Here is a 27,328-nt window from a genome sequence, read left to right as displayed (position 1 = left end):
AAAGGAACTTAAAAGTGATTATTTCAGCATTTACTAAGCCTAGTTACAAACTGAAATTATTCAATATTGTATGTGTAACTCTTTATTTGGTACATTTCTACCTAAGTCCTCTCTTCCTTTCTTACGTTTTTGGGGAATTCAATTCAAGATAGCACATTTTAACACTGACAGAGAGAGAGCTGTGTTAGTCTGTATTCTACCAAAACAAAAAAGCAGTCATGTAGCACTTCACAGACTAACTAAATAATTTATTAGGTGATGAGATGTCGTGGGACGTGGGACATCTATCTGCCCCTCAAAAGGTCATCACCTAATACATTATTTTGTTAGTCATTAAAGTTCTACATGGCTGCATTTTTAATTTTGATCTTTTAACACTGTCAGAGAGCCATTCAGTCAGGCATATAACTCTATAACTAGTTTTCTAATAAAACTGGAGTGTTGTTCTTTTTCCCACCTAAAGTTGTATACTAGGACAATATATTGTCTTTAAAAGGTGCACAGATTCCTACTGCAAACTTTCCTAATTGCACACCTTGATTTATCTTTCACCTGGTTCAACAGCACAGTCCAGTCCTACCGCTGTCCTCCTTTACAACATTCAAAATGTATAAAAAATATGTATAAAATGAGATCTTAACACTTTAATATAATGCTCCTGCTCGAACGTTGCCCATCAATTGAGAGGCTCAGTGGGTTTCAACACTAAAAGCAGAATAAATTTCCCACTGGCACAGTGAAATTTTCTGAATGTTTTAGGCTCACTCCTCAGGGTCAGCCTGAGAGAATGCATTCAGGCTTGCAAAGAAGAGTGCCACACTGGTATCTAAAGCTTAAAAGTTCTGAGGGGATTTTTTTATCAGTGTTTGTAATACTGGTGAAAGGGTTCATGTGGCTGTAATTAAAAAAAGCCTCAGGAGGTTCTGTGTTGTAAGACTGGTAAAGCTTCTAGTACAACATTTGTTACATGTCTACTTCACAATGTTGGTTGTACTTGGCTTTAGTGTAATCTTTCAACGGTATCTACCACTGTTAATCTACCCTTCATAGCTTTAATGAGACAATTCTCATATTTAATCCATACATAAACCTAGAATTAACTTGCACACGTTTTATTGGTCAATTCATGGATGATAATTTTAAAATCCCTTTCTCCCAAATTTTACATTTTTTGTGAAATTTCAGGTTACTTATTTGTGCTTCAGTCACTTCTTCTGAGGAACTAGGCAACAACCTTCTATACTTAAACAGCGTTTTTTTTGTGTGTGTGTGTTGGTACTTGCCAGTAATGACTACCAGCACCACAGCAGCCCCAGCCATGGGATTCGCTGTGGAGGGATCTGGCTGAACAAAGGCATAAAGGCGCCTCCTTTTTTTTTCTAAGGCACTATATGTAACAGTCAACATGGTTTTTCTTTCCTGTTACTGAGCTTAATATTTTTCCCTGTTTGTTTCATCCCATTATTCTAAATAGCATCCCTTTTGTACTGTTTTATTACAAATACATGCACAGTTTAAATATTCATAGGTGGTTATATACTCTACTTAGATTCAGGTCCTGCAAACAGGTGACTTTATTATAGGAGTAGACACCTTGAAGACAACCAGAAATGATTGGCAGACTGATTTACGGACAGTGTGCGGCTTATGTCCAGAACACCAGACAACAGTTGGTGTCAGAGTCACTGACTCATGTGACATTAGAGAGTTTAAGTAACTTGTATGAGCCTCTGTTTCCCCTCCCACCAATTATCAATTGCACATGATTCAAGCCAGCCATTGTCTCCTACTATGTGTTTGCAAAGTGCCTGGCAAATTAAGATGAAAATCTCAGTTTGGACTTCTAGGCCATACATATAAACAGTCATTTAAGAGTAAAGATTATCATAGTCAAACACACGGTTTTGCTAAGTGATGATATATTCCCAAGGCTGCAAATATTTTAATGTGTTTGTAACTTTATTTGTGCAAGCAACCCATTGAAATTTGATGAACAAAACATGAATATGAAATATGAATTGGTAATAATAAAAAACAGGACCTCTGTGATCTCTTGTGGCAATGAGTTCCCCAGATTTACAATGTGTTGCACAAAAATGATTCTCTCTTCTTTTATCGTATATACATTTGCTGCTTTCAATTGTACTTTTATTTAATGTCCCGTTAGTCTGATAAGATGCCAGATCAACTTCCCTGTTTCATTCATAGTTTTGTATTCCTCTATCATGTACCTTCTTCTTCTTCTCCTTTCTGACCTAAACATAACCTGCATTATTTCCTACCTTATGGAGCTGCTGTGAATCTTAATTAACTATAGTGGTTGAACGTCTGTAATCCAGAACTCTCAGGTCCAGCAACATACGTAGTCTGGCATGACTTTAGTAAGACATATAACCACTTATCATCACTGTGGCCATTTTCTGTGCTCTCATGAAGTTTGTTTTACAGCCACCAGTCCTGGTTTTTGGTGTTCTGTGCTCTTATTTAGCTGTAATTTGCTCCTGAACATGTCTGTAAGAGTGTGAGAGGAAGGCTAGGCAGGGCAGGGGTTAAACAGGGCCTGTTTGCCCAATCAGCCCCACTTGGGTTCACCTGCAAACAGTGTCAGGCCTGGAGGAGCATAAAGGTAGGAAAGGCAGCCCATTTTAGGGCTGACCAGCCAAGAGGCAGGAGCTGGCTCTGAGGCAAGTAGGGCCTGAGCCAGAGCTGCCCGCTGGTCAGCCACCGAAGGGCAGGACCTCCCCCAGGCACAAAAGGGGCAACTCCTCCTAGGAAACCCCTCTCCCACCAAAGGGAAAACTACATTCTCAGGGCCACGCCTCATACTTGTCCATTAGCCTATCGGGTCAGGGCTGAAAACCTACACCCCAGGCCCAGGCCCCAGCAATGCTGGTAATGCTGCCAGACAATAATGACCCCCTGTGGTCTGGCAAATTCTCTCATTTGGCACCAGTCAGGTCCTGAGGGTGGCGGGCAAAAGAGGTTCAACCTATAATTGCTTTGAAAGCCTTAGCTGGAAGGCATTTCATCAAAATATTATTATTAAATGTTTCTAGACATACATCATCTGTATAACTTAATTATCATCTATCCAAGCCACAGTCCAATACAGCTTTATCATTATAACTACCCAGATAAGGTAGATAGATGCTCTGGGCATACATATGCATTTCTGTTCATTCCTCTTTATTAACCTTCCCTTCTCCCTGTTGCTCAGTTGTTCTGAGCCAGAAGCCTCATAGCTTACAGAACGCATACACGGCTCTCCACAACCCTCCGAAGTCACGGAGGAAGTAAAATAAATCCTTCCTATCACCCTAAAGGCCTGTGGATCAGGCTACCATGAAGCAGGAAGTGGGTTACACACCACAGATGCAACTTTAGACCCACTGAAGTCAATGACAAGGTCCATCTATTTGAGTGGTTTAAGATTTGAGTTCATAAATTAGTGTGCTGTTGTACACTACAGACTACAATGTGGCATTTTCCATGAGGCTGATTGGAGCTGGTGCCTCTCTGGAAGTACTGCAGCTTTACAGTGTGTGTCAAATTCCCATTATCTAATCCTATTGAGATTCTTCTTTAATTTCCATCTAGTTTCTCAACACTTCTCCAGAACTCACTGTGTTCAAGTTTCTACCAGCCCGTGTGGCATCAGCAGTATAACACTGAGCTGGAACAATCCTGGATTCCTGTAACAAAAAGACTTTTTACCTTTGTATAGTTATTGTTGTAATATATGCTAAATAATGCAGGAGTTATGCATGAATCCCTTCATGTCCAATTCAGCAGTTTCAATTTACTATACACAAATATGAATCTCAAATTCAAGTGTCAGCTAGGAAAATAAGCCAATCAAGCAAACTACAGCCAGAGTCTAAGGATTTTAAACATTTGAGAAAGTGTCTAACTTTTTTCACATCAAACTATGTAGCCATTCCATGGGTACTATATCCTTCTGCAGCTGTTCTGCTTCTTGTTTGTAATTATTACTCAATCAAAACCTTTTATATGAAGTACTCCAATAAACATCAATTCTTTTAAATACTGCATTCCATGCACTCTGGGTCCAATTTGCTGTGGTTTCATGCACAATTTATTCTTGAAATTGGCAGAATTTACTCAAAAAGGCTTAATGAGGTAAAAATTTGTAAGGCACAGTGATTTCCTATTCATCATATTACAGTCATTAATTGTATTACCATCAATTAAGCACCTTTCACACAAAAAAAGGAGTTAGCTTCCTTCAGTCTCAAAAATATGGACCTGGTGAAATGGAAGGATTTTTCATTAGTTAAATTAATATTTCCTAGTTAAGAAAGAGTACCTGTTTACAAGAACAGCCAATTAACATGAGGATTATCTACAGAGCAGTGTAAATAATGCAAAATAAATAATTATTAATCCATGAATTTTCATGCTCATGAACAGTCTGACCAGAACCTTCTGGTTTTTATCGAAGTATTCACTGAAATTATTCTTTGAATAAATTGGGAGAATAATTATTTTTCTGTAGATTGTTTACAAGCAAATGTGAGCCCTCTATATAGCCACGGAAAAATGTGGATAATTTCAGAGAGTAAAAAGCTGAATGCCAAAACTTTGTTAATTCATTCTGGACACAGACACAGCCTCATGTGACTGATATGTCAAATGAAAACTAATCAGCGAGGGTGAACTTGTGAAGGCCTAACTCCCATTCAGTACATACTTAACTAACAAACAAGTAGAACCTCTCAAAGTTTATGGAATGTCTGCCCTAATATGGAAGGTCTTCATATATTAGGCATGGTTGAACTAGTTGAAAGGGATATAAACTCTCAAGTTTTAGGGTCTGAACCTGCATATGACAGAGTTAAGACAAAGTTCCTCCAGGGGAAGCTTACTTCACATTTGCTCATTACAGTTTCTTAGATCATCTGAATTATGATAGAATTCTAGGGTTGGACAAAACCTCAGGAGGTCATTGAGTCCAGATCCCCTGCCCAAAGCAGTGACCATACCTAACTAAGTTATCACAGCCAGGACTTTGTCAAGCTGGGACTCAAAAACCTCCCAGGACAGAGATTCCACCAGCTCTCTAGGTAACACATTTCAGTGTTTCACCACAATATGGAGATATACCTGTCTCACAGAACTGGACAGGAGCCCTCACTCTTCTCTTCTGCAAACTAAATAAGCTCAAATCTCTCAGCTTCTCCTCATAGGTCATGTGCTCCAACCCCCTAATCATTTTGGTTGCCCTCTGCTGGATCGAATGGACATCTTAGGCACTAGCGAGATCAGATGGGCAGGAAGCAATAGGCTAGTTAGTGATGGGAAAACCATTCCTTATTCAGGGAACGATAGTCATCATATACACGGCGTAGGCCTGCTATTAAGTAAGGAAGCGTCACGGACATTGGTTGGATGGAAGCCAGTGAACAAACATATTATCACAGCGAGATTCAAGTCAAGGCTCATGAAAACTACAATCATCCAAGTGTATGCACCAACCAAGGACACTGACGAAGCTGAAAAAGAAGCGTTCTACGATCTGTACCCAACGATGACATCAAGTTACTCATAGGTGATATGAACGCGCGAATAGATAACAGAAGACAGGGATGGGAACATGTGATTGGCCTGTATAGTTCATCAATGCAAATGAGCGACAATGGAGAGCGCTTACTACTATTCTGTAGCATGAACAACTTGTGCATTGGAAACATCTATTTTGCATGCAAGAATATCCACAAGAAAACATGGCGGTCGCCTAATGGTATCACTAACAATGAAATAGACTATTTCTGCATCAGCAAACGATGGCAACCAGCTCTACTAAATGTGAGAGTATACCATGGAGCTCATGTTGGGTCAGACCACCATCTTTTGATGGCATCACTCTGTCTTCACCTTAAAAGAAAACAAGAATGGCAAACAGCTTGGCCCTATGCAGTTGAAAAGTTAAGAGACCAAGCCATAGCTGAACAGTACAAACTTAAACTTAGAAACTGACTTCAACAAATGCAAAAGAGCAGTGACTGAGATCTCAGAAGAGATGATGGGTCGAAGGAAAGGCACACAAAAAGAACACTGGTTACAGGACAGGACCTGGCAGTTGATTGATGAACGTAAGGTTGCGAAGAGGCAAAGAGATCAGGCAAAGTTGCCAGGTGAGAAAGCGGAGGCTATGGTGAAGTACCAGTTGCTGGATCGTAGAGTCAAGAAAAGCTGTCGCGCTGACAAGAAAGAATGGTTAGAACATAAATGTGCTGAAGCACAAGAGGCAGCAAAGAAATGCGACACCAAGACACTATATTGTAATGTCCAGGAGTTAACAGGAGCAAGAAGCAATAGCAATGCTCACATCAAAGACAAGAATGGGAAGATCTTACTCAGTAAAGAAGAGCAAGATGCACGCTGGGTAGAACACTTCAAAGAAACACTGAATCAACCGAACCCAACAGCAACCTACAACTTCAGTAACTTCAATCTCCCTGACGAGCTGGAAGTAGACCTAGACATGATCACGATTGAGGAAACACATAGGCCGTATCTACACTAGCCAAAAACTTCAAAATGGCCAAGCAAATGGGCATTTCAAAGTTTACTAATGAAGCACTGAAATACACATTCAGCACCTCATTAGCATGCGGGTGGCCGCGGCACTTCGAAATTGACGTGGCTTGCCGCCGCACGGCTCATCCAGACGAGGATCCTTTTCGAAAGGACCCCAGCTACTTCGAAGTTTTTGGCTAGTGTAGACATAGCCATAGAGCGATAAAGGCGCTAAAGAACAACAAGGCTGCTGGCCTAGACCAAATTGCAGCTGAACTATTGAAGTATGGTGGAAACTCCATGGTGCAGGAACTGACAGGGCTGTTGAATGAATGTTGGAGAACACAGTGCACCCCAGGCAAGTGGAGGAAGGGAATGATTGTCAAGTTACCAAAGAAGGGGAATGTCACTGATTGTAACAATTGGAGAGGTATCACGCTCCTTTTGGTCCCAGGTAAAGTCCTCTGCATCGTCCTACTCAGGAGGTTGCAGATCGTGGTGGATAAAACACTGCGCAAAGAGAAAGCTGGATTTCACTGTGGATGATCGTATAGTGAACAAATCTTCACTTTGCGCAATATCATCAAACAGAGTATCGAGTTCCAACAGCCACTGTTAATAAACTACATCGACTTTAAAAAGGTGCTTGACAGCATTCATAGAGAATCATTATGGAACATAGTGCAAACATGGCATCCCACAACACTACATCAACATCTTCCGAAATCTTTATTTAAACTCTAGTTGCTGCGTGAGGACTGATGATGGGATGACAGATTTCTTCAACATTGACTCCGGAGTGTGTCAAGGGTATGTCCTGTCTCCGTTCTTGTTCCTTCTGGCGGTGGACTTCATCATGAGAAAGGCGACGAGCGACGCACATCTAGGTATCTCATGGAAAGATCAGCGTTGACTCACGGATCTGGACTTTGCAGATGATATTGCACTGCTAGCAGAAACGAGTGAATGCTTGCAAGGCGTGATGACAAATTTGGAAGCAGAAGCCAGCAAACTTGGGCTGAGGATAAATAGTGATAAAACAAAATTGATGCAGGTTGGGAACACTCAGACATACACACCACTAATGGTCGGACGCCAACCTATAGAAGAAATACAGCGGTTCACCTATCTTGGCAGCATTCTGTCTAATGACAGAGGTGTCAAGGCAGATGTTAACTGCAGAATCGGTAAGGCATCAGCAGTGTTCCAAAGACTGGGCCCAATTTGGTCTGCACCAACAATCGACACTGCAACAAAAGTTCGACTGCATAACACCATAGTCATGCCAGTCACCATTTACGCTAGTGAAACATGGAAAGTAACGTCAACAGTAAGACGCAAGCTCAATGTATTCCCACAGTGTTGCTTACGAAAGATCCTGGGTGTCACCTACTGCGATCGCATTACCAATGAGGAGATACTACAAAGGTGCGGGTCACGGGCACTGCAGGATATTGTGACAGAGTGCAGAGTGCGATTTACTGGACACATTCTGCATCTGCCAGATCAACTGCATCCAAAAACTACAATGAGATGGATACCGGCAGAGGGAAGATGGAAGAGAGGCAGGCCACTCAAGACTTGGCACACCACATTTAAGGAAGACTTATTAAACATTGGTATATCATGGGAGGAGGCAGAATTATTTGCAGCCGACCAAAATCGCTGGCGAGCGCTTGTTGCCCTATGTGCCCAGATGCACAGGCAGACCTAAGTCTAAGTAAGTAAGTTAAGTCTGCTGGATCCTCTGCAATGCATCCTCATCCTTTCTGTACTGGGGGACCCAGAACTGGATGCAATACTCCAGATTTGGCCTTGTGAAAAAGGACACCAACCAACAGCAACTCCAGGGGCTACTTGAACTCCTAACTCAGGAGGTCAATGGCTCATGCATTAGGCCACTAGAGCATAGAGTTTGCTGATTTCTGTTGGAGATAGAATTCTAGATCAGATGAATTTCTCTACTGATCTCATAATTTCTATGTTCCTATATGGGCTTGAAGGGGGCATGTAAACAAGCCTGATCAGTGAATAGCAATGAGGTGCTGCTCTGCATATGCAGCACTTCATTAGCATAAATATTTGAAGGAACAGCAAGCAGTCTAACCATGGATGCTTCTAAGTACCCACGCTACTTCGAAGTTCCCTTACTCCCAAAACATTTTGTCTCCAATAAAAATGGTAACAATTTGAGTCATACAATGATACAAAAGGACCTTGACATTGGCTTATGAATGGCCAATTAACCATAGTTGGCAAAATGAGGCCAAAGAAATCTTACTGTAAACACCTATATGACTAACTAAACTTGAGCACAGTCCCAGGGAGGTGGCTGTGATAGTCTGTATCTTCACAAAATAAAAAAGCAGTTCTGTAGCACCTTAAAGACAAACAATATTTTAATGTATTAGATTATGAGCTTTTGTGGGTCAAACCCACTTCTGCAGACTATTTGGCCACCTTTGATATTCATAGTGACCCCAGGCAGACCACTTTACTTAATAGACACTTGGGGCTTGTCTACACTTACCCGCAACTTTGAAGGGGGCATGGTAATCAGGGCGATGGGAGATTACTAATGATGTGCTGCAGTGAGTATACGGAACTTCACTAGGTTAATTCTCCCCCTCGGCAACTTCGAAGTGTCAAATTTTTAAATGCTGGCAGATGTGTAGCCACAGGCACTTCAAAGTGCCTGCACTACTCCAAAGTGCCTTTACTCTCCAAAATGTTGCTGCAGGGGAGAATAAGCCTAATGAAGTGCTGCATATTCACCACAGCACTTCATCAGTAATCTCCCATCACCTTAATTACCATATGTCCCCTTTGAAGTTGGGAACAAGTGAAGACACAGCCTTGTAGAAACATTTTTTCTTCACGCTTCCCTCCTTCCTTCTGTCCTATGTAGCTGATTCATCCACTTTTATTTCATTTTTCTCTGTTTCTTTTAAATTCTGTTTGTGTCTGTTATCAGCTATTAGGATTCTCCAGATCTGAAAAAGTGGTTCTGTCCCACTAAAGCCCATCACCTAATAAATTATATTGCTGATGTTTAAAGCTCTACAGCACTGCTTTTTTTTTTGATTTGTAAATTTGAGCACATAAGAATTTGACAGTGGAAACCAGGATTTTTGCACAGCTGTACTTGCAGCCAAAATTTACAAAGAGGGATTAAATATGTAAAAATATTGATGCTGCTTGATGTGTATTGATTTCAAAACTGTACTTTACAAGCAGGCTTTGCAAGAGAGGACCTTCCACACCAGATAATATCATACATATTATATAACCCTTTCCATCTAAAAACCTCTTTGTTTTGCAAACAGAAATTAGTTTAGCTACACGATACCCTTGTGAAGCATTATTATCCTCTGGTTACAGGTGAGACTGATGTCAGTGACCCAGCCACAGTCTGCTAACTCCTGGTTCTGTTTCTAACCATCCTCTGGCACTTCCTTTCCCTCACATGAAAGCAAGGTATAGAATTTCAGAAAGACTGTGAGAGTTCAAAGTACTGAATCACTAAATTTCTTAATTTGAAGGGAACAATGCCATTAATGTCAACAACAGAGCTTTTCCTTACCAACATCTAATTGGAACAGTTCTGTAGAGCCTCCCTTAAAAGACAATTTAGGTCAGGCCTATGTTTCCTAAAGTAGTTAATATTATTTTCCCCTCTGGATCATACATATGTATACATTCCGTGAATTCATACTTATTGCTTGAACAGCTTAAAAGGCCATTTTCATTGGTGCAATTTAATTTAATTATAATATGCCCAATACTTAATTTCATAAAGAACTTTATCAGTGCTACAGGCCATATCCTTATAAGATCATAAACAAAGGCTTGTTAAATTCTGAGCTTACATGAGATAGTCAGATTATATTGTTTTAGAGGTGATGTAATGGCTTTTCTTTCACATTTATGGCCATGATCATGGTTTTATGGCCACCCAGTTCAGTTAATTCTATCTTATTCTTTTAGGGAGATATGGAAGAGCTGGAGGTGCAGACGCAGGAAGGTTATATGTGTACAACTTAACATAAGCTTGTGTTTTATCCTTTTTTAATGAGCTGGTGGGAAAAATAACTTTATTTGATGCACTTTGGAAAATTTTGCCTTAACTTAAAAGTATTTTTCAGTGGTTAAAACTGACTTTTTTTAAGCTTGGAATAGCAAAAATGTTCATGGGATCTGGTTATACCTCCTGTAATAGCTGCAGAAATCCTTCTTTAAGTTTTGAGTTGCTCAATGGAAGCACCTTTTGGGTGAACTATACAATTGTTACTACAGCAACCAGCTATGTGGTTCGAGGCAACCATTCTTCATCCCTTTGTACTCCAAAGTTCCAAAATGTTGGTCTCCACATGTATAGCCCAGAAGCCTACTAGGTGCCAAACAACAGGACTCCAATCCATCAAAGCACATAAGCATATGCCTAATGTTTCAGCATGTTAGTAATGACCCAGAAGTCAATACGTACATTTTAATGTCATTGTGCCTTGTTCTGCAGATCAGGGATTGGTCACTTTGGCTACGTCTACACGTGCACCCAACATCGAAATAGGCTATTTCGATGAATAACGTCTACACGTCCTCCAGGGCCGGCAACGTCGATGTTCAACTTCGACGTTGCTCAGCCCAACATCGAAATAGGCGCAGCGAGGGAACGTCTACACGTCAAAGTAGCACACAGCGAAATAGGGATGCCAGGCACAGCTGCAGACAGGATCACAGGGCGGACTAGCGCTTCCGGGGCAACAGCTAGCCGCTCCCTTAAAGGGCCCCTCTCACATACACTCAGCCTGCACAGCATGCGGTCTCAGGAGCCATATAGGCACACAGACCCCGAGCACCGCAGTCATGGACCCCCAGCAGCAGCAGCAGCAGCAGCAGCAGCAGCAGCAGCTAGAGGTCCACCCAGCCCTCCCGGCAGGAGCAGGGCTTGCCCTGGCTCATGTCATGTTGGGGGCAGCTGAGCACCTTCTTGCCCCAGGGGAGGAGATGCCCCCAGGGCAGCAGGGCTCAGCCCCTACCCCTGCAGCACCCCGCTCTCCCCCCTGCCTCACACGCCGGCGGCTGTGGAGCTACCCCACCAGCACCGACTGGTGGGAGCGGCTGGTGCTTGGGGAGTGGGACGACGACCACTGGCTCCGGAACTTCAGGATGACCCGCCAGACATTCCTGGAGCTCTGCCAGTGGCTCACCCTCGCACTCAGGCACCGGGACACTGCCATGCGGCGTGCCCTCCCTGTGGAGAAACGGGTCGGCATCGCTGTCTGGAAGCTGGCCACTCCGGACAGCTACTGATCCGTGGGGCAGCAGTTTGGTGTCGGAAAGGCCACCGTCGGGGCTGTCTTCATGGAGGTAAGAGAACCCACAGGGGGAGGCCAGGCCAGGGCAGGGGGGCCAGAGCAGGGCAGGGTAGGGCAGGGCAGGGCAGGGGGGCCAGGGCAGGGCAGAGCAGGGCAGGGCAGGGCAGGGGGTCCAGGGCAGGGCAGGGCAGGGGGGCCAGGGCAGGGCAGAGCAGGGCAGGTCCAGGCAGGGTAGGGCAGGGCAGGGCAGGGGGGCCAGGGCAGGGCAGGGCAGGGGGGCCAGGGCAGGGCAGAGCAGGGCAGGGCAGGGCAGGGTAGGGCAGGGCAGGGCAGGGGGGCCAGGGCAGGGCAGGGCAGAGGGGCCAGAGCAGGGCAGGGCAGGGCAGAGCAGGGCAGGGCAGGGCAGGGGGGCCAGGGCAGGGCAGGGCAGGGGGGCCAGGGCAGGTCAGGGCCACGCACACCCTGCTCACCCCTCACTGGGGCTGTCCCATGTGCTTTCTCTGCAGGTCGTGCGTGCCATCAACTCCATGCTCCTGCACAGGCTCATGAGGCTGGGGGACCCACAGGCCACTGTCGCCGCCTTTGCCACCCTGGGCTTCCCCAACTGCTTCAGGGCTCTGGATGGGACTCACATCCCCATCCACGCCCCGGACCACAGTGGCGGCCGATACCTCAATCGGAAGGGCTACCATTCAGTCGTCCTGCAGGCCTTGGTGGACAGCCGGGGACGGTTCCAGGACATTTACGTGGGCTGGCCTGGCAGCACCCACGACGCCCGGGTTTTCCGCAACTCGGGCTTGTGCCGCCAGGTGGAGGCGGGGACCTACATCCCCCAGGGGGAGATCCCTCTGGGGGACACCACCATGCCCTTCTGCATCCTCGCGGATGCGGCCTACCCCCTCCGGCCGTGGCTCATGTGCCCCTACACGGGCCACCTCTCCGCCAGCCAGGAGCGCTTCAACGAGCGCCTGAACCGTGCGCGCCAGGTGGTGGAGCGCTCATTCGGCCGCCTCAAGGGACGCTGGCGATGTCTCCTCACCCGCCTGGATGCCAGCCCCAACAACATCCCCTAGATTGTGGGTGCCTGCTGCGCCCTGCACAACCTCGTGGAGAGCAAGGGGGAGAGCTTTCTTCAGGGCTGGGCCACCGAGGCCGGCAGGGCACACGTGCAGCCACCTGCTGCCCCCAGTCGGCAGGTGGACCCTGAGGGGACCCGGGTCGGGGAGGCCCTGCAGGCCCACTTCGAGCAACAGGCCGCGAGGTGAACTCTGCCCAGGCCCCCTACTGCCCGCCCCTTCCTCCCCCACACTCCTGCCCCAACGCCCACACCATGGAGCACCCCACCGCCCCCCCCCACTTGTCCAGGAGAAATGACAGCACGAACTTGTGGGTGAACATAAATTTTTTTTTTGTCTTAACGAATTTTTTTTTTTTTAAATAAAAAAATATATATATGTGAAACAGAAACCAAAAAGGAGGGACAAACATTCAACAAAACCAAGATGGGCACAAATAAAACTATGTACAACAACAAATCAAAGCACTGTGCGCCATCAAAGAAAAACCAAAAGCAGAGAGGAGAACGGGGAGAACTATGTACGGGGGGAGACGGGGCAAACAGGGGCAACACCCACACCACCCACCCAGTCCCCAAAGTCTGTCCAACAAGGGGGGGGCCACGTCCCGGGCCCCTCGCCCCTACAGCCCAGCAGTGGGCGTGCCCGGCCGGGAGCTCCGGCGGGCCTGCAGTCTGGTGCGCAGCTGGCTGGGAGCGGGCTCCACCGGAAGGTAGCGGCGCCGGCGAGTCTCGGGTGGCTCCAGGGGTCCCTCGGCGCAGTGGCCCTCGCGGGGAGGTGGTGGGGCGACGGCGGACGGCCCGGCGACGGCTGGAGCAGCTGGTGGTGGGGCTGCAGGAGTGGGCATGGCGGGCGGTGGCGCAGCCGGCGCGGCACGGGGGGCCAGGTAATCAACCAGCCGGTTGATGGTGTCCATATAGGCCCCCCATGCCTCTCTGCGCCAGGCCAGCGCCTGCTCCTGCAGCCGGAGGTGCTGCTCCGACACCTCCAGCTGCTGGCGGAGGATGGCCAGCAGCTGGGGGTCTGTGGCCGCCGCCGGTAGCAGGCGCGGGGTCCGCCGTCTGGCCCTCCGCGGGGCCGGTGGTTCCTCGGCCGAGGGGCTGCCCTGGAGCGAGGGTCCTGGAGGGCTCTCCGGGACGACCGATGCCTCGCCGGCGCTCTCTTCCGGTCCTTCGGATGGTGCAGGTGCAGGTGCAGGACACAGGAGAGGAGGGGGGAAAGAAGAATGGAGACAGGCGTTAGTGTGGGCCCCGAGCTGTGGCCTTTGTCCCCCCCGCCCTGTGCTGCAGGTTCCCCATCCCCGTCCCCGGGAGATGCTGCTGTGATGGATGGGGTTCAGGGGTCCCCCTGCCCTGCAGCCCGTCCCCTGGTGGGAGCGACTCTCACTTCACCCCGCAGGGTCTGACAGCAGGAGAGGTTTCTTAGGCCACAGATGGCCACTTTCTGCCAGGAGTGACAGCACCAGCTGTCGGAAGAGACAGTCCTTCCAACCCGTCGTGGGGAGAAGACCCCAAGGGGGGCCCCTCTGGGATGCAGCTTTCCCTCTCCTCTGGCTGGCTGCCTATCAGCTCTCCCTTCCCCTAGCCTCTACCTGTGGCCCCCGCCCTCGGCCCCCAAGTCCAAGCCAGATCGGCTCCTCCCTCCTGTTTGTTCAGGGCAGAGGTGTCACCTGCCAGCTGTAGCGCCAGGATCCTCCTTTGGCCCTGGGACCTCCTCGGCTCGGGTGGCTCATATGTAGCCTGAGTCTCCCTTTGGCACCCCCCCCACTCCATCGCATGCTGCTGCTGCGGGGTGTCCGACCCCCTCTGCCCGGGGGCCCCTCGAGGTTCCGCTCCCCCCTGGCCCGGGGATGGGGCATGGCACTGTCATGCAGGGTGGCGGGGGGCAGGGGCTGATGGCTGCAGTGCTGTGAGGGCCATGGCCCTGGTGTCCTTGGGGCCATGGCCATGTGAGCATGTGGGGGGCCCTGGACACATCTCTGTTCCCCCCGCCCCTCAAGCCCCGGGGTGTCCACCAGAGAGGGGTACCTACCTGTGGGTCCGCTCCCACGGTCCGGAGATCCCCGGGTGTGAGGCCCTGCTGCTGCTCCGGGATGGCAGGAGGAGGATCTGCAGGCTGGAATCGGTGGAGGAGGAGCCCCCCTCCTCCTCCTCCTCCTCCTCCTGCCGCAATGTCCCGGGGATGGCCTCCGGGGTGGGCCCCCGGGGTGCGGGGCTTACCTCTGGGGTGGAGTCCGTCTGCAGGGCCTGCTGGGGCTCGTTGGCCGAGGTATCAAGGGTGGCCGGAGGGGAGGAGGTGTGCCGGGAGCCCAGGATGTCCCTGAGCTCCCTGTAAAAGGGGCAAGTGACGGGGGCGGCCCCAGATCAGCTGGCCGCATCCCGGACCCGGGCGTAACCCTGCCGCAGCTCCTTCACCTTACTCCGGACATGGTCCGGAGTGCGGGCAGGGTGACCCCGGGCAGCCAGGCCGTCGGCCAGCCGAGCGAACACATCCGCGTTCCGCCTCTTGCTCCCCATTACCTGGAGCACCTCCTCCTCGCTCCAGAGCCCCAGCAGGTCCCGCATCTTGGCCTCCGTCCAAGAGGGGCCCCGCTGCCGCTTCCCAGACTGCGTGGTCCTCTGGCTCTGGTGGCTGCCTTGGCTCCCCTTGGGGGGGTCCCCTGGGGGCACTGGGGGGGCTGCTGGGCAGCCATGGCTGCTGACAGGGGCTGAGGGCTGTGCAGGCTCGCCACCACGTGTGCAGTCAGGAGCCTGCACGTTGCCTCAGCCTCCTGCAGTCAGGGCGGGGGAGGGGACCTTTAAGGGGTCGCTCCACGCGGCCACCAGTGAGCTGAGGGGCTGGAGAGAGCGTCTCTCAACCCCCCAGCTGATGGCCGCCATGGAGGACCCGTCAATTTCGACGTTGCGGGACGCGGATCGTCTACACTGTCCCTACTTCGACGTTGAACGTCGAAGTAGGGCGCTATTCCTATCTCCTCATGAAGTTAGCGACTTCGACGTCTCGCCGCCTAACGTCGAAGTTGGTGCCGCTACTTCGAAGTAGCGTGCATGTGTAGACGCAGCCTTTCTGAGCAATTGGCTCACCACTGTTCTGTACTAGTGAGGAAAACCCTCAAGATTAGGATACAGTGAGAATGAAATGAAGTAATAATTATACATATACCTCCTAACCACCACTAACTGTGAATTCTCTTGCTCTCCCATTTGTAATGGAAGAAGAAAGTAATTGGCACTATCAGTGATGTTGATGATATAGTCTGACTCCCTGACTAACACAGACCAGGGAATTTCACCCAGTGATTCCTACATCACACTCATATCATTTATCTTGATTTAATATTCCAGATGACAGAGAATCTACCACATCCCTAGAATCTACCACACCCCTAGTGCCTTCACTGATTTTTCTAGCTTCATTGTCTACTGCTTGATCTTTTTATGCCTTTGTCTGCTGGATTAAAGAACCCTGTACTACCAGAAATCTTTTCCCTGTGAAGGTTCTTGTGGGCTATGATCATGTCAGTTGTGGCCTTAGTCTCTCTCACAGACAAGTTTCCAAATTTCAAATCATTCTAGGAGCTCTTTTACAACCCCATTTCAAATTCTTGTATGGAAATAGTATTCCAATTTTCATCTCACTAATACTGTACACAGTAATGCAGCAAGAGGAGATTTCCTGCCTTGCTGTCTCTGAGGAGAGGTCCAAGCTTTTTGCTGTTTCCACCACTGGTCCTTCTGACCTCCTTTAGTGTTCTTATGATTTTCGCATTATGGACATGGCATTTTCTCAATTACTATGGCTGAAATCTCTTTAAATTGTATTTGTTTTATCTGCAGAGAATCTTTAAATTTGTTTCCTTCAACAGTTGCACTGCTGATCACCCAAAATCAATAGCAATATATCAAAAGCAATGTATCCAGAGACATAACTTCACATTTCCATTCCTATATCTTTCAGTCCTGGGGCAAGCAGTCAGATGCTCTTTTTCCATAATATTTCTGTGCAATGTGAAAACTTAGCCTAAGAAATAGTAGACAAAAATATAAAACATTTATAGTTTTAATTTACTATACATCGGCAAATCTTCTTATGCAGCCATCTAAACTTTTCTGAAAACATACAAGGAAAAAAGATCTGTCCTGTTTTAATAATGGTCTTGCTAATAACATTGTGCAGATTGACAGCAAATGTCGTCAGATGATATCATAAAATAAATCCCATTGTTACTTTTGAAATCTGAATTACATCCAAATGTATAGTCTTTAAATCCCTTTCATTATTGAGAAACAGCATCAGACCAAGTTAAGGGCCCAGAGAGCTTAAAATGAAAACACAGCGACAGCTCAGAAGTATGATCTATTGCCATATCCTTTTACAGAGTTCTGTAGCTTCAAGCAGGAGCCTGTCATAAGGAGTTTTATCAAAGACATTCTGAAAGTCAAATAAATTAGGGCATTTAATTAAATGGTATCTCTGTCTCCCTCCTTCCCACCCTCTCCCTCTCTCTCTTTCTCTGTCTGTCTCTCTCCTACATGAATATATTTATTCTGGTTATCTCCTTTTAGATTATAATAACTAAACTTGTGCTATGCTACAGAGTCTCGACCTTCAATGTATTATTCTTCATTACCTAAATAAGAAATTTCATGAGATAAGCCTAATTTTTGCCTGGATTCTTTCCTTTTTGGAAATATATATATTATATTAGTAACTGCTAATTTTGTTATTGTTTTTTTCTCACTACCTTTCTTCAGTGCTTTGTAACTTATCTATATATTAGCATAGCATATACAGTCCCAAAAATAGAATATAAGCTCTCCTGGGACCCAGCCTCCTTTTATATTTGCTAGCACAAAGAACATTCTGAAAGGCCATTGAAATAAAACTAATGATCAGTTTGTCATATGAAAGCACAACGCATGGATGCTTAGGCTATGTCTACACTAGCAAGCTTTTTCAAAAAAGCCGGGGCACTTTCAAAAAATCCCACAGACCGTCTACACATAAAATGTGGGTTTTTTTAATATAAATCAGAAAAATGCAGCAGTTTTTCAGGCAGCCCCCTTCCTCTCCCAGATGAGGAAGAGTGCCTTTTTCTGAAAGATTCTTCTGTTAAACAAGTTTGTTGATGCCCTGGGAGCCCTAGACAACCTAGACAACAAACAAGCATCATCTGAAGGCACTTGAATAATATCATCAGTGCTGCCTCAGGGGAATCCTGAATATCTCTTTTGAGGATAGATACATGAACACTAGTGTCCTGGAAGAAATAACCATGACCAGCACTGAAGCCATTATCATGCATCAACAACTTTGTTGGACTGGTTCTGTGGTTCAGCTGTCTGATCACCACCTTCCAAGTCAGATTCTGTTTTCTAAAATGGAAAGACAGAGGAGCGTTGGGGACCAGTGGAAGCGATATAAAAGCATGCTGAAGACACACATGAAAAAGTGCAGCATTGGTGTCAACACTAGGGAGAACCTTGCCCAAGACCGTTCCCAGTGGAGAATGGTAATACGTGAGGGGATGGAGCAATTTGAGAAGTCCCACCACAGTGCAGATAAGGACAGGCACAGAAGACGAAAGAGTGTCAAAAACTGCCCTGCACCCCTCCAACAGCTACTAACATCTGCCTCTTCTGTGATAAGATCTGAGACTCCAGAATTGGGCTGATCAGCCATCAATGGATTCACAAATACAAGGGTTACATGAAGACGTCCAACTCATTACTGAGTGACCACTGAGAGAGAGAGAGAGAAAAAAAAAAGTGAACATGTGAACTTGTTTTTCCCAGGGAATATTGTGAAGTCCAAGACAATAGAGGGTTCAAAAAAGAAATTAGAGAATTAGAAGACAGAATTAGAGGATGGGTCTGTCAATGGCTCTTAGCCAAAATGATGAGGGATGCTGCCCTACACTCTTAGTGTCAATAAGCCTCATACTGCCAGCTGCTGGAACAGGATGACAAGTAATGGACCATTTGATAATTGCCCTGTTCTGTCATTCTCTCCAAAGCAGCTGGCACCAGCCACTGTTGTAAGATAAGACACCTGGATGAATCAATGGTCTCGCTAAGTGTGGCCATTTGTTTGTTCTGAACAAGAGATGTCATTACAATGAAAACCACAGTATTTTACTGTGCAAAGGCTTTCAATGTCTTTTCTTACTTTTTACATCTTTTATAAAAAGCTAAAAGGATTTTAATGGTGTGTTTGTCAGGCAGGCGGAGGTCTATATATACCCAAACTCTTTTAAATGCTGTTTAATGTTGGACAGTGGCTGACTGGGTTAGACATTCCACCTAAATTAATCCAGTTGTCCCACAATAGCTTCTTCAATACCATGCTTTCTTCTAAACAAATGCTAATTGTTTATATTTGTTTGTATATTTGTTTGATCCCATATGGTTTGTGTGGATCATGGATGAAAAAAATGGAATAAACCTTTTACCCAACAAAAAAGGAACTAGTTAATTTCCCTGGGAAAAAATGACTGGTGTCAGAGATTTACATCAGGAAAACGTAAATGAAGTGTATTTTTTTTTCAGGATAGCTCAGCTTTAATCCTGCCATCCATCCATCTGAATTACAGTTCCTTGTGGTTGTCGTTGCCTCGCTAAAGGTCCTGTTTCCAGTCTGGACTTCATATCCCATGATGTGTCTCCCTGTCAGTGAGCTGCCAGGGACGTCACAAGAACAGTTTTTGGCATTCTTATTTCCAGACTATGATAGAAACTGGCAAGAGAACTAAGAAAACAGCTCAGAAGTTTTCAGAAGATCTTGTTTAACTAGAACAGTGAAATGGGGTAGAATTAAAGAAGGTTTTCTTTTTCCTATCCTGAACTTCAGTTCCTCCAACCTTACATAAAATTTGTCTTCTCTTACTGTGTGTTCAATGTATTTTAGAATTTTCTTAAATATATTTGCTATTAAAACATAAGCTTTATTAATATTTGAGAAGAGATACTAAACCTGACTGAAAATAATACCCAATGTCAGTACAAATCTTCTGAGCTGAAATATTTTCTTCAGTTCATGAAAGCTTCCTAGAAAAGCAGTAAAATAAATATTGTATGAAAAAAATAGAAATTGCACCTGAGAACTAACTTCAGTAATTAGGACAAAATAATGTTTATGAAGTGATTTATTAATCTTAATTAATTATAGATAAACTTGAATATATAGAGGTATTGAATATATAGACTATTAGAGGTGAATAATACTGCTACCTGCTTTCCATGATGACAAAGCAATCTGACTACAATGCAGTCTGACAGATTACACAATGCTTACAATAAAGTTGAAACTTATTCTACTATCTTCTAAAAAATGCAGACCTTATGATCCCCGTGTCCTTTGTATTTTAGATGGCAAATCTTCAAAAGACGATATCCTGCAGCTATGAATGGTAATTGTCAAGCTGTATAGATTGTCAAGTTGTAGGCACACTAGTTGTATGCAAACTAGTTAGCCTACACTACCATTTTTGGTAGTACATATTTCCTTCACTTTGTTGGGCACCTAGCTTTCCTAAGCACAGTGGAGGAGAGACAGATTTAATCTGAAAGGAGAAGATATAGCTGGTGTGCTGTCCCTAATCAAAACTTAAAATGATTGCTTAGAGGCGGAAGCAGTTTTGTAAGAAAGGTTTTCCTGTTGATGAAGGTGATATGTGGGCTGGGTCTACACGTGCCCCTTCCTTTCAAAAGGGGCATGTTAATGAGTGGATTCAAAAGATGCTAATGATGCACTGCAATGAATATGCAGCACCTCATTACCTTAACGACAGCCACGGCGATTCGAAAGTGCGGCTTTTCAAATAGCATGCCTTCCAGGGAGACGGGACCTTCTGAAAGGAGCCCCCCCAGTTTTTGAAAGCCCTTCTTCCTATCTGGTGTTAGGAAGAAGGGCTTTCAAAAACTGGGAGGGTCCTTTCGGAAGATCCCATCTCCACGGGTGGCATGAGATTTGAAAAGCCACACTTTTGAATTGCCGTGGCAGCCATTATGCTAATGAGGCACTACATATTCATTGCAGTGCCTCATTAGCATCTTTTGAACCTGCTCATTAACATGCCCCTTTCGAAAGGAAGGGGCATGTGTAGACACAGGGGTGCTGTCAAAGAGGTTTTGGCCATTTCCTAGAGGAATACTGTGTCCTCTCTTGAAAAGAAGATCTGAGGTAACATTGTGACATAAATTGTTTCTTTTTGTAAATTAGAGTGTAGAGTTCTAATGAATGAAGTCTGGCTTAATATGCCTTGAGTGTTTGTATAGAATTATCTGTTTTAGCAGTAAACAGGTTACAACCTTCTAACGGCAAGGGAGTGTTCTGCAGTTTCCTTGGAATGCCAAAAGGCTGTAGCCAAGATGAATGCCACATGGAAATTGCAGTGTCTATGGGACAACAATCTGTATAAGCAGCATCTGGTGTTGCTTAAAGGGATGTAAGTTGTTCCCCAGAAACCAAAGCTAAAAACCATTTCTTATATTCTACTGACAACTTGTTTGCAAATTTAAAATGACAGAAAATTAATAAAATTATTCTTTGACAAAAGCGTCATTTGAAGAGTGATGGTAAAATAAACATTTGGTTGCTGATCATTTGGGAGACAACAATAAATCTTGGGAGGCCATACAGCTATCCTCTTAAATTCTTTGTTCTTGGGAGAGGCCTGATGGGTTTGATGCAACTGCTTCTCAACAACTGTGACCAACAAAGTGAAAAGTAGCACTTTAAATACTAGCAATGTAATTAACTTCAGCTTTAGTAATTAGCTTTCGTGGGACAGACCCACTTCTTCAGATCTGGAAAACCCTAATAAATGACAATTGAGATTAAAAGAATCTAACAGAAAGAGAAAAAATGCAATAAAAACTGACAAACCAACTAGATAGGGTAGAAGGAAGTGGGTGGTGGAAAGGGTGAAGAAAAATAGCTACTACAAGTGTCTATTAAGTTAAGTGGGCTTCCTTTGATATCAATTACTTTACCCGTTACAAGGGCAGTTTCTCTACCTTTGATATTCACATTGATCCTAGGAAGCCCATTTATACTGTTAATCTTTAAATTGCTACAGGACTGCTTTTTTGGTTTGTGAAAATACAAACTAACATGGATACCTCGCTGAGACTATTCAACAAAATGGAAGCCATGTCCTATTATGATTCCAGGAGAGGAAGGGCATATGCATTGATTAGTAGTACTCCAGTAGAAGTCTCCAACTCAAGTGCCCCAGACACGCACACACCTGAACTGAAATGTATATATGCACAATCCGGTGGAAGATAAATATGCAGACAACTATTTTCCTTTTAAGCAAACACAGTAAAGGAGACACAATGTTTGAAAAGAATTAGGGATGGGATGTGGTGTCTTTGACTTCTAGTATATTGGAATTTTGACATGAATTTGTAAGAGGTCAGTGCTGTGAGTGTCAGTCTTATGTTAGGAAAGGTTTTTCATCTAATATTTTGCAGAATTTTCTGAAGTCGTTCAGACTCTGATAGTTGATTCAGCTATCATGGTGTCTAGATATATTAAAAACCAAAAGTTAGATATGGAAGAGTTTAATGAAAATGGTGGGGACTGAATAATTCAGACATTTTCTCCCCATTCCATTAACATGTGGTTTTGCTTTGATGATTTTCTTTAAAAATGGTCCTGTAGGTTTCATATTCATTTTAGCATGTTACTCCAGATGGTATCTATTCAGATTATTTCTCTAATTTCCAAACATGCTTATTTGGATTCTTTCTGAATTGTACATTCCCACCTTTAGGAAAGATTCTGGGCTTGTCTGCACTTACACCCAGCTTTGAAGGGGACATGTTAATCAGTGTGATGGGAGATTACTAATAAAGGGCTGCAGTGAATATGTAGCATTTCACTAGGCTAATTCTCCTCCGCAGCAACTTTGAAGTGTTAAACTTCGAAGTCCCAGCATTTGTGTAGCCACGGGCACTTCGAAGTGCCCACACTACTTTGAAGTACCTTTAATCCCCAAAATTTAAGGAGTAAAGGCACTTTGAAGTAGCGTGGGCCCTTTGAAGTGCCCACAGCTACACGCATGTCAGCACTTTGAAGTTTAACACTTTGAAGTTGCCGTGCGGGAGAATTAGCCTAATGAAGTGCTGCATATTCACCGCAGCATATCATTAGTAATCCCCCATCACCCTGATTACCATGCCCCCTTCAAAGCTGGGGGAAAGTGTAGACAAGCCCTCTGAAGATCAAAGTTTGTCTTCAGTGACATCCATGAAATGACAATATGCTCAAGAGAGTTGCACAGATACATATGAGGACAGAATGTAGCCATGCTTACAGGAAGAAATGAACTTGGGATCTCAGGAGCTTAGTGCATGATCCTCCACAGCCTAAATCAAAAACCAGCTCCCTCTCAACTAGAGATGTAGAGAAGACTCAGACCTTCTCTCTGGAACTGATCTAAGTGCCACTACATGGGAGAGTGAATCACACCCAGTAGGTGTATGGTTACTTGTGCAATTAGAATTAGGTTACACCCCTCTTGATACAAAATGAGATTAATTTTCCCATAGCTGTGTTGGCAACAACTTATTTTGTCTATCAATGAGCACAAATAGATCAGTTAAATAATAAATATTTGTACATCATCACTTTCCAAAGTAGAGCTACATATAGGGCTCGACTATGACTCCATACATGAGACTAACAGGGAGTAACTAAACCTCTCCACACCCAATCACTTATACATGTTTACTTGAGCTACTTAGTCCTTTACTTCCAGACCTAAGTGGAGCATCTCTGGAGCAGGTGGTTGGCAAGTGTTGAGATGGGTAGAAATTTGCCTTCATCTCTGAAATTTCTTGGCTGGAATAGCTGAGCCACTTTGGTGAAGGTGGCACTATGGTCTGCTGTCATATCAGTTGGCAGTGAATTAATTGTCCTCTCTGCTTCAGTCTCTGTGATGTGTTGAAGTTCCACCACTTCACACTGTTCTCAGTGATTACAGATCTAATAGAAGAGCCTTATTGCTAGTGCAGGCTTGTCAGTCTTTTTCACAGGAAACAGTGCCCCACAGCTAAGTCTTTGATCTAGTTATCATTGATTTCCAGCGATAGTAATACATAAGAAAACAAAAGGCTTTAAATTGAGTCTGATCATCTATGTCTTTAAACTGTGGAGAAGGGGAGGGTCAATGGGCATTTTAGACCCCACGCAGAGCCTACAACACCAATTAAGAACATATCTCTACCCTTTCTCCTTTCAGTTGTATTTGGCATGAATACTCTCTGCATAGTGAGTGCAGTTTAGTTAAGAGTGACCCCCCTCAACCAGAACAGGACAAGCACAGCTTGGCTGTCCCCCACTCACATAACAAGGACAAGGTATTTCGTAAGTCCAACATTCCAACCAAAAGTGATTATTTGGTCAAAGCAGCTCCATCGTGCTAAGCAACTAGGTAGAGTGGATGTGGCTATGCAAACAAGGTTTGTTCCTGAAGTCTTTTCGCACAGCTACTTTCTACATGACTGGAGAGAGCTTGTTCAGAACCTGCTTGCATTCTGTTGGAAAACAAATCACATCAGCTTCACTGTGTATTTGGTGGTAAATTTCATTTTCTGCTCAGGTGAATTAACATATAGATGTTGTTTTGATTTTGGGTTCATAGTAAGGGAAGAAGATATTTTCATTGAACTGTAATAGTAAGAAAACATTAAAATGTGAGGAGTAGGGTTTTTCAGCTTCTTTATATCTGCTTTCACAATGATATATCTCTTGCTTTTAGAGAAAAACTTCAGGAACTAATACTGAGTATAATGATTGTAATAGAAAGAATCAGTTTCTTAATTAAATAGAATACTTGTCTGTCTCTTCAGTAGTAGAAAATATACATTTTACATGGATATAGAGATGCTTACATTGGATCCAGTCTGTGTTTTTCAGAATCATTCGTTATGATAGTATTACGTGTAAGTAAGATATTTCCATCTATGTTGTGCAGGTTAGAAATTCCAACAAGACAATTTTTCCTATAACAGAAGCTGGAAAAGATAAAGAGGAGACATAACTTGGGGTATGAATCAGGAGACAAATTAACAGCAACAAAGTTGGTTGCACCAACATTTTTAAAAAATTCTCATTAACCTTATATATTTAAATGGACACACCTTCATAGTGCTTAGTTGCTATTGGAGTTATTTTTCACAGTAGAGTCAGATGATTGTTTTCCAGAGAAAGAAGTGTACTTCTTGATGAAAGTGTCCTTTCTTGTGTTACCCTGTATCTTCTGTTATACTGAAAATTTTGTCTGTGACTCACCAAAAAAATAAGGTTTTACATGACAAAGTGATAATTCATATTAAGTGTAAACATTTCTTATTAAATAAACAATTTGTTTGGAAATACTACTCTTAATAGCTAATTAGATTTTCTAATAATACTGTGTACTATCATGGGGATTATGTATGATAATTGTTCCATCAGCAAAATTAAAGGATAAACTATTTAGTTCATTTTTCCAGCATTGTATGCTTCATTGAATATTTTTTCTTTTCCCTCAGAGAATGCATAGACTGTATTGAAATGCTAAGTGTCATAATTCTGTGTTTTGAGAAGGGGTTAGGGTAAAATTGCCACTTTTCCCATTTTTGCGGAAAATGGATGTATGTGTATGTGTGTTGGGGGGAAAGCTAAACATCTGTGTTGGCTAGTTTTGTTATCATTTCCATCAATAAATCTACATAAAATGAAATTCACTGTGGAATTCTCTAATCTAGTCCCACTAAATCTAGCAAAATAGGCCATAAGCAGTCAACAGGTTTGAGCAGGGCTCTGGAGAGGGAATGAATTTCCACTATTGAGCCATTAAGTCTTATGATAGCCGGTACCTTTCTTTAAAGTCTTAGCTACTGGAGTCATGTGGCCACGTGAGAATCACAGCTTTCATTTTGAAAAAAATATAAATTATTTTGTCCTCAGGGTTCCTGAGAAAAGTCTGGGAATGTGACCTGAGTGCACTCTAATTGCTGAAAACAAAGAAGTTAAATAAATAATGATAAAAAAGCACATTAAATTTTTAGACTCATGGTTTTTAAACCACTCATGATTTGTGGGCACCTGACTCATAATTTTTAAATGCTTGGAGCTGGGACAACTGAATTTCAACTTAATAATTTATATAAAATCTGTGTGGGAAGATTTCTGCAGTAATTATCCTTCATATTACCTTGCTCTCACATATTTATGTCCTGTACAAGCCAGTTCCACTCTGCAATACAGCCCAGTTGAACATTCAAATTTCAGGCTTTATCATAACAGCTGCATGAAAATAAAGAAAACTTCTATAAAATTTGAAAGAAGAAATTTTTTTATTGTTTGACAAATTATGTCTAAGCCTATTTTTCCCATTGTCAGCAACTGAGGTGATTGTGTTTATATATACAAATTATATAATGAAAAGCAGAAGGAGCAAAAAAATAAAATGAGGGAGGGAAGATATGTATGTCATTAGTACAGTGCTCTCTGTAATTGCATCCAGATAGCACATTCACAGTCCATGCTATTGAGACATCTGAAATGTAGCTCCTTAGATGCAGAGATATGCTTATTATTCACTTTTACTCAATACTTGTTCATATGATGTATAAGCTGTAAGTGATTTTTGATGATGTTTTGTCCCACCCTTAAATGAACCATCAGAAAATCTGCCTTTGTTTCCCCACTGATGATTAAATTTTATCTTCAAGCTTTTGGATACACTATGCTAAATTATTTACAATAAACTTTTGGGTTTTACCCAAAGATAAAAGTAGTTAAATTGGGATGTCCACAGATTTTTTTTTCTGTTACTAATGAAAATCCAGTTCTATAAGTCCTTGTACACAGGCAAGCAGGCAGTTGATGGCATGTTAGTTGCAGTATTGGATCTAAATCCTGATGCTTTGTGATACCCACAGTCATGTTGGCAAATCCAGATGAACTTCACAATGGATAATATACAGTGGTTACAACTGTTTTATTTCTTCAAAAGGTATATATAGAGAAAAGAAAATAAATATTATATTTTACAAACACGATTATGAAATATACCCCATAAATCATTACTATCATATATAAACAAAATATTTGACACTCATATGATTTTTTATAATTTGTAAAAAATTATATCTTCAATTTTTTATGTTTCTACTGTTGATGAGGTTATTTTAATCATAAACTTCTGCCAAAGCTTCTCAAATTTGCACATTTAGTTAAAATAGAATTATTTAACCAAGTTTGTTAATTAAAGATAATTAAAGATTAGATTATCATATCCTATTCAAAAAATATGGATCTTACTCCACACGTTTCTATTGAAATCAATGGATTGAGAGTGATGGAATCTGTTCAATATTCCCCAGTGTTAAATTT

Source organism: Carettochelys insculpta, chromosome 3 (genome assembly GCF_033958435.1).
Source record: "Carettochelys insculpta isolate YL-2023 chromosome 3, ASM3395843v1, whole genome shotgun sequence".
In the NCBI taxonomy this organism is placed as follows: Eukaryota; Metazoa; Chordata; order Testudines; family Carettochelyidae; genus Carettochelys; species Carettochelys insculpta.
The sequence above is the reverse complement of the archived record's forward strand: the minus strand, read 5'-3'. Positions refer to the sequence as shown.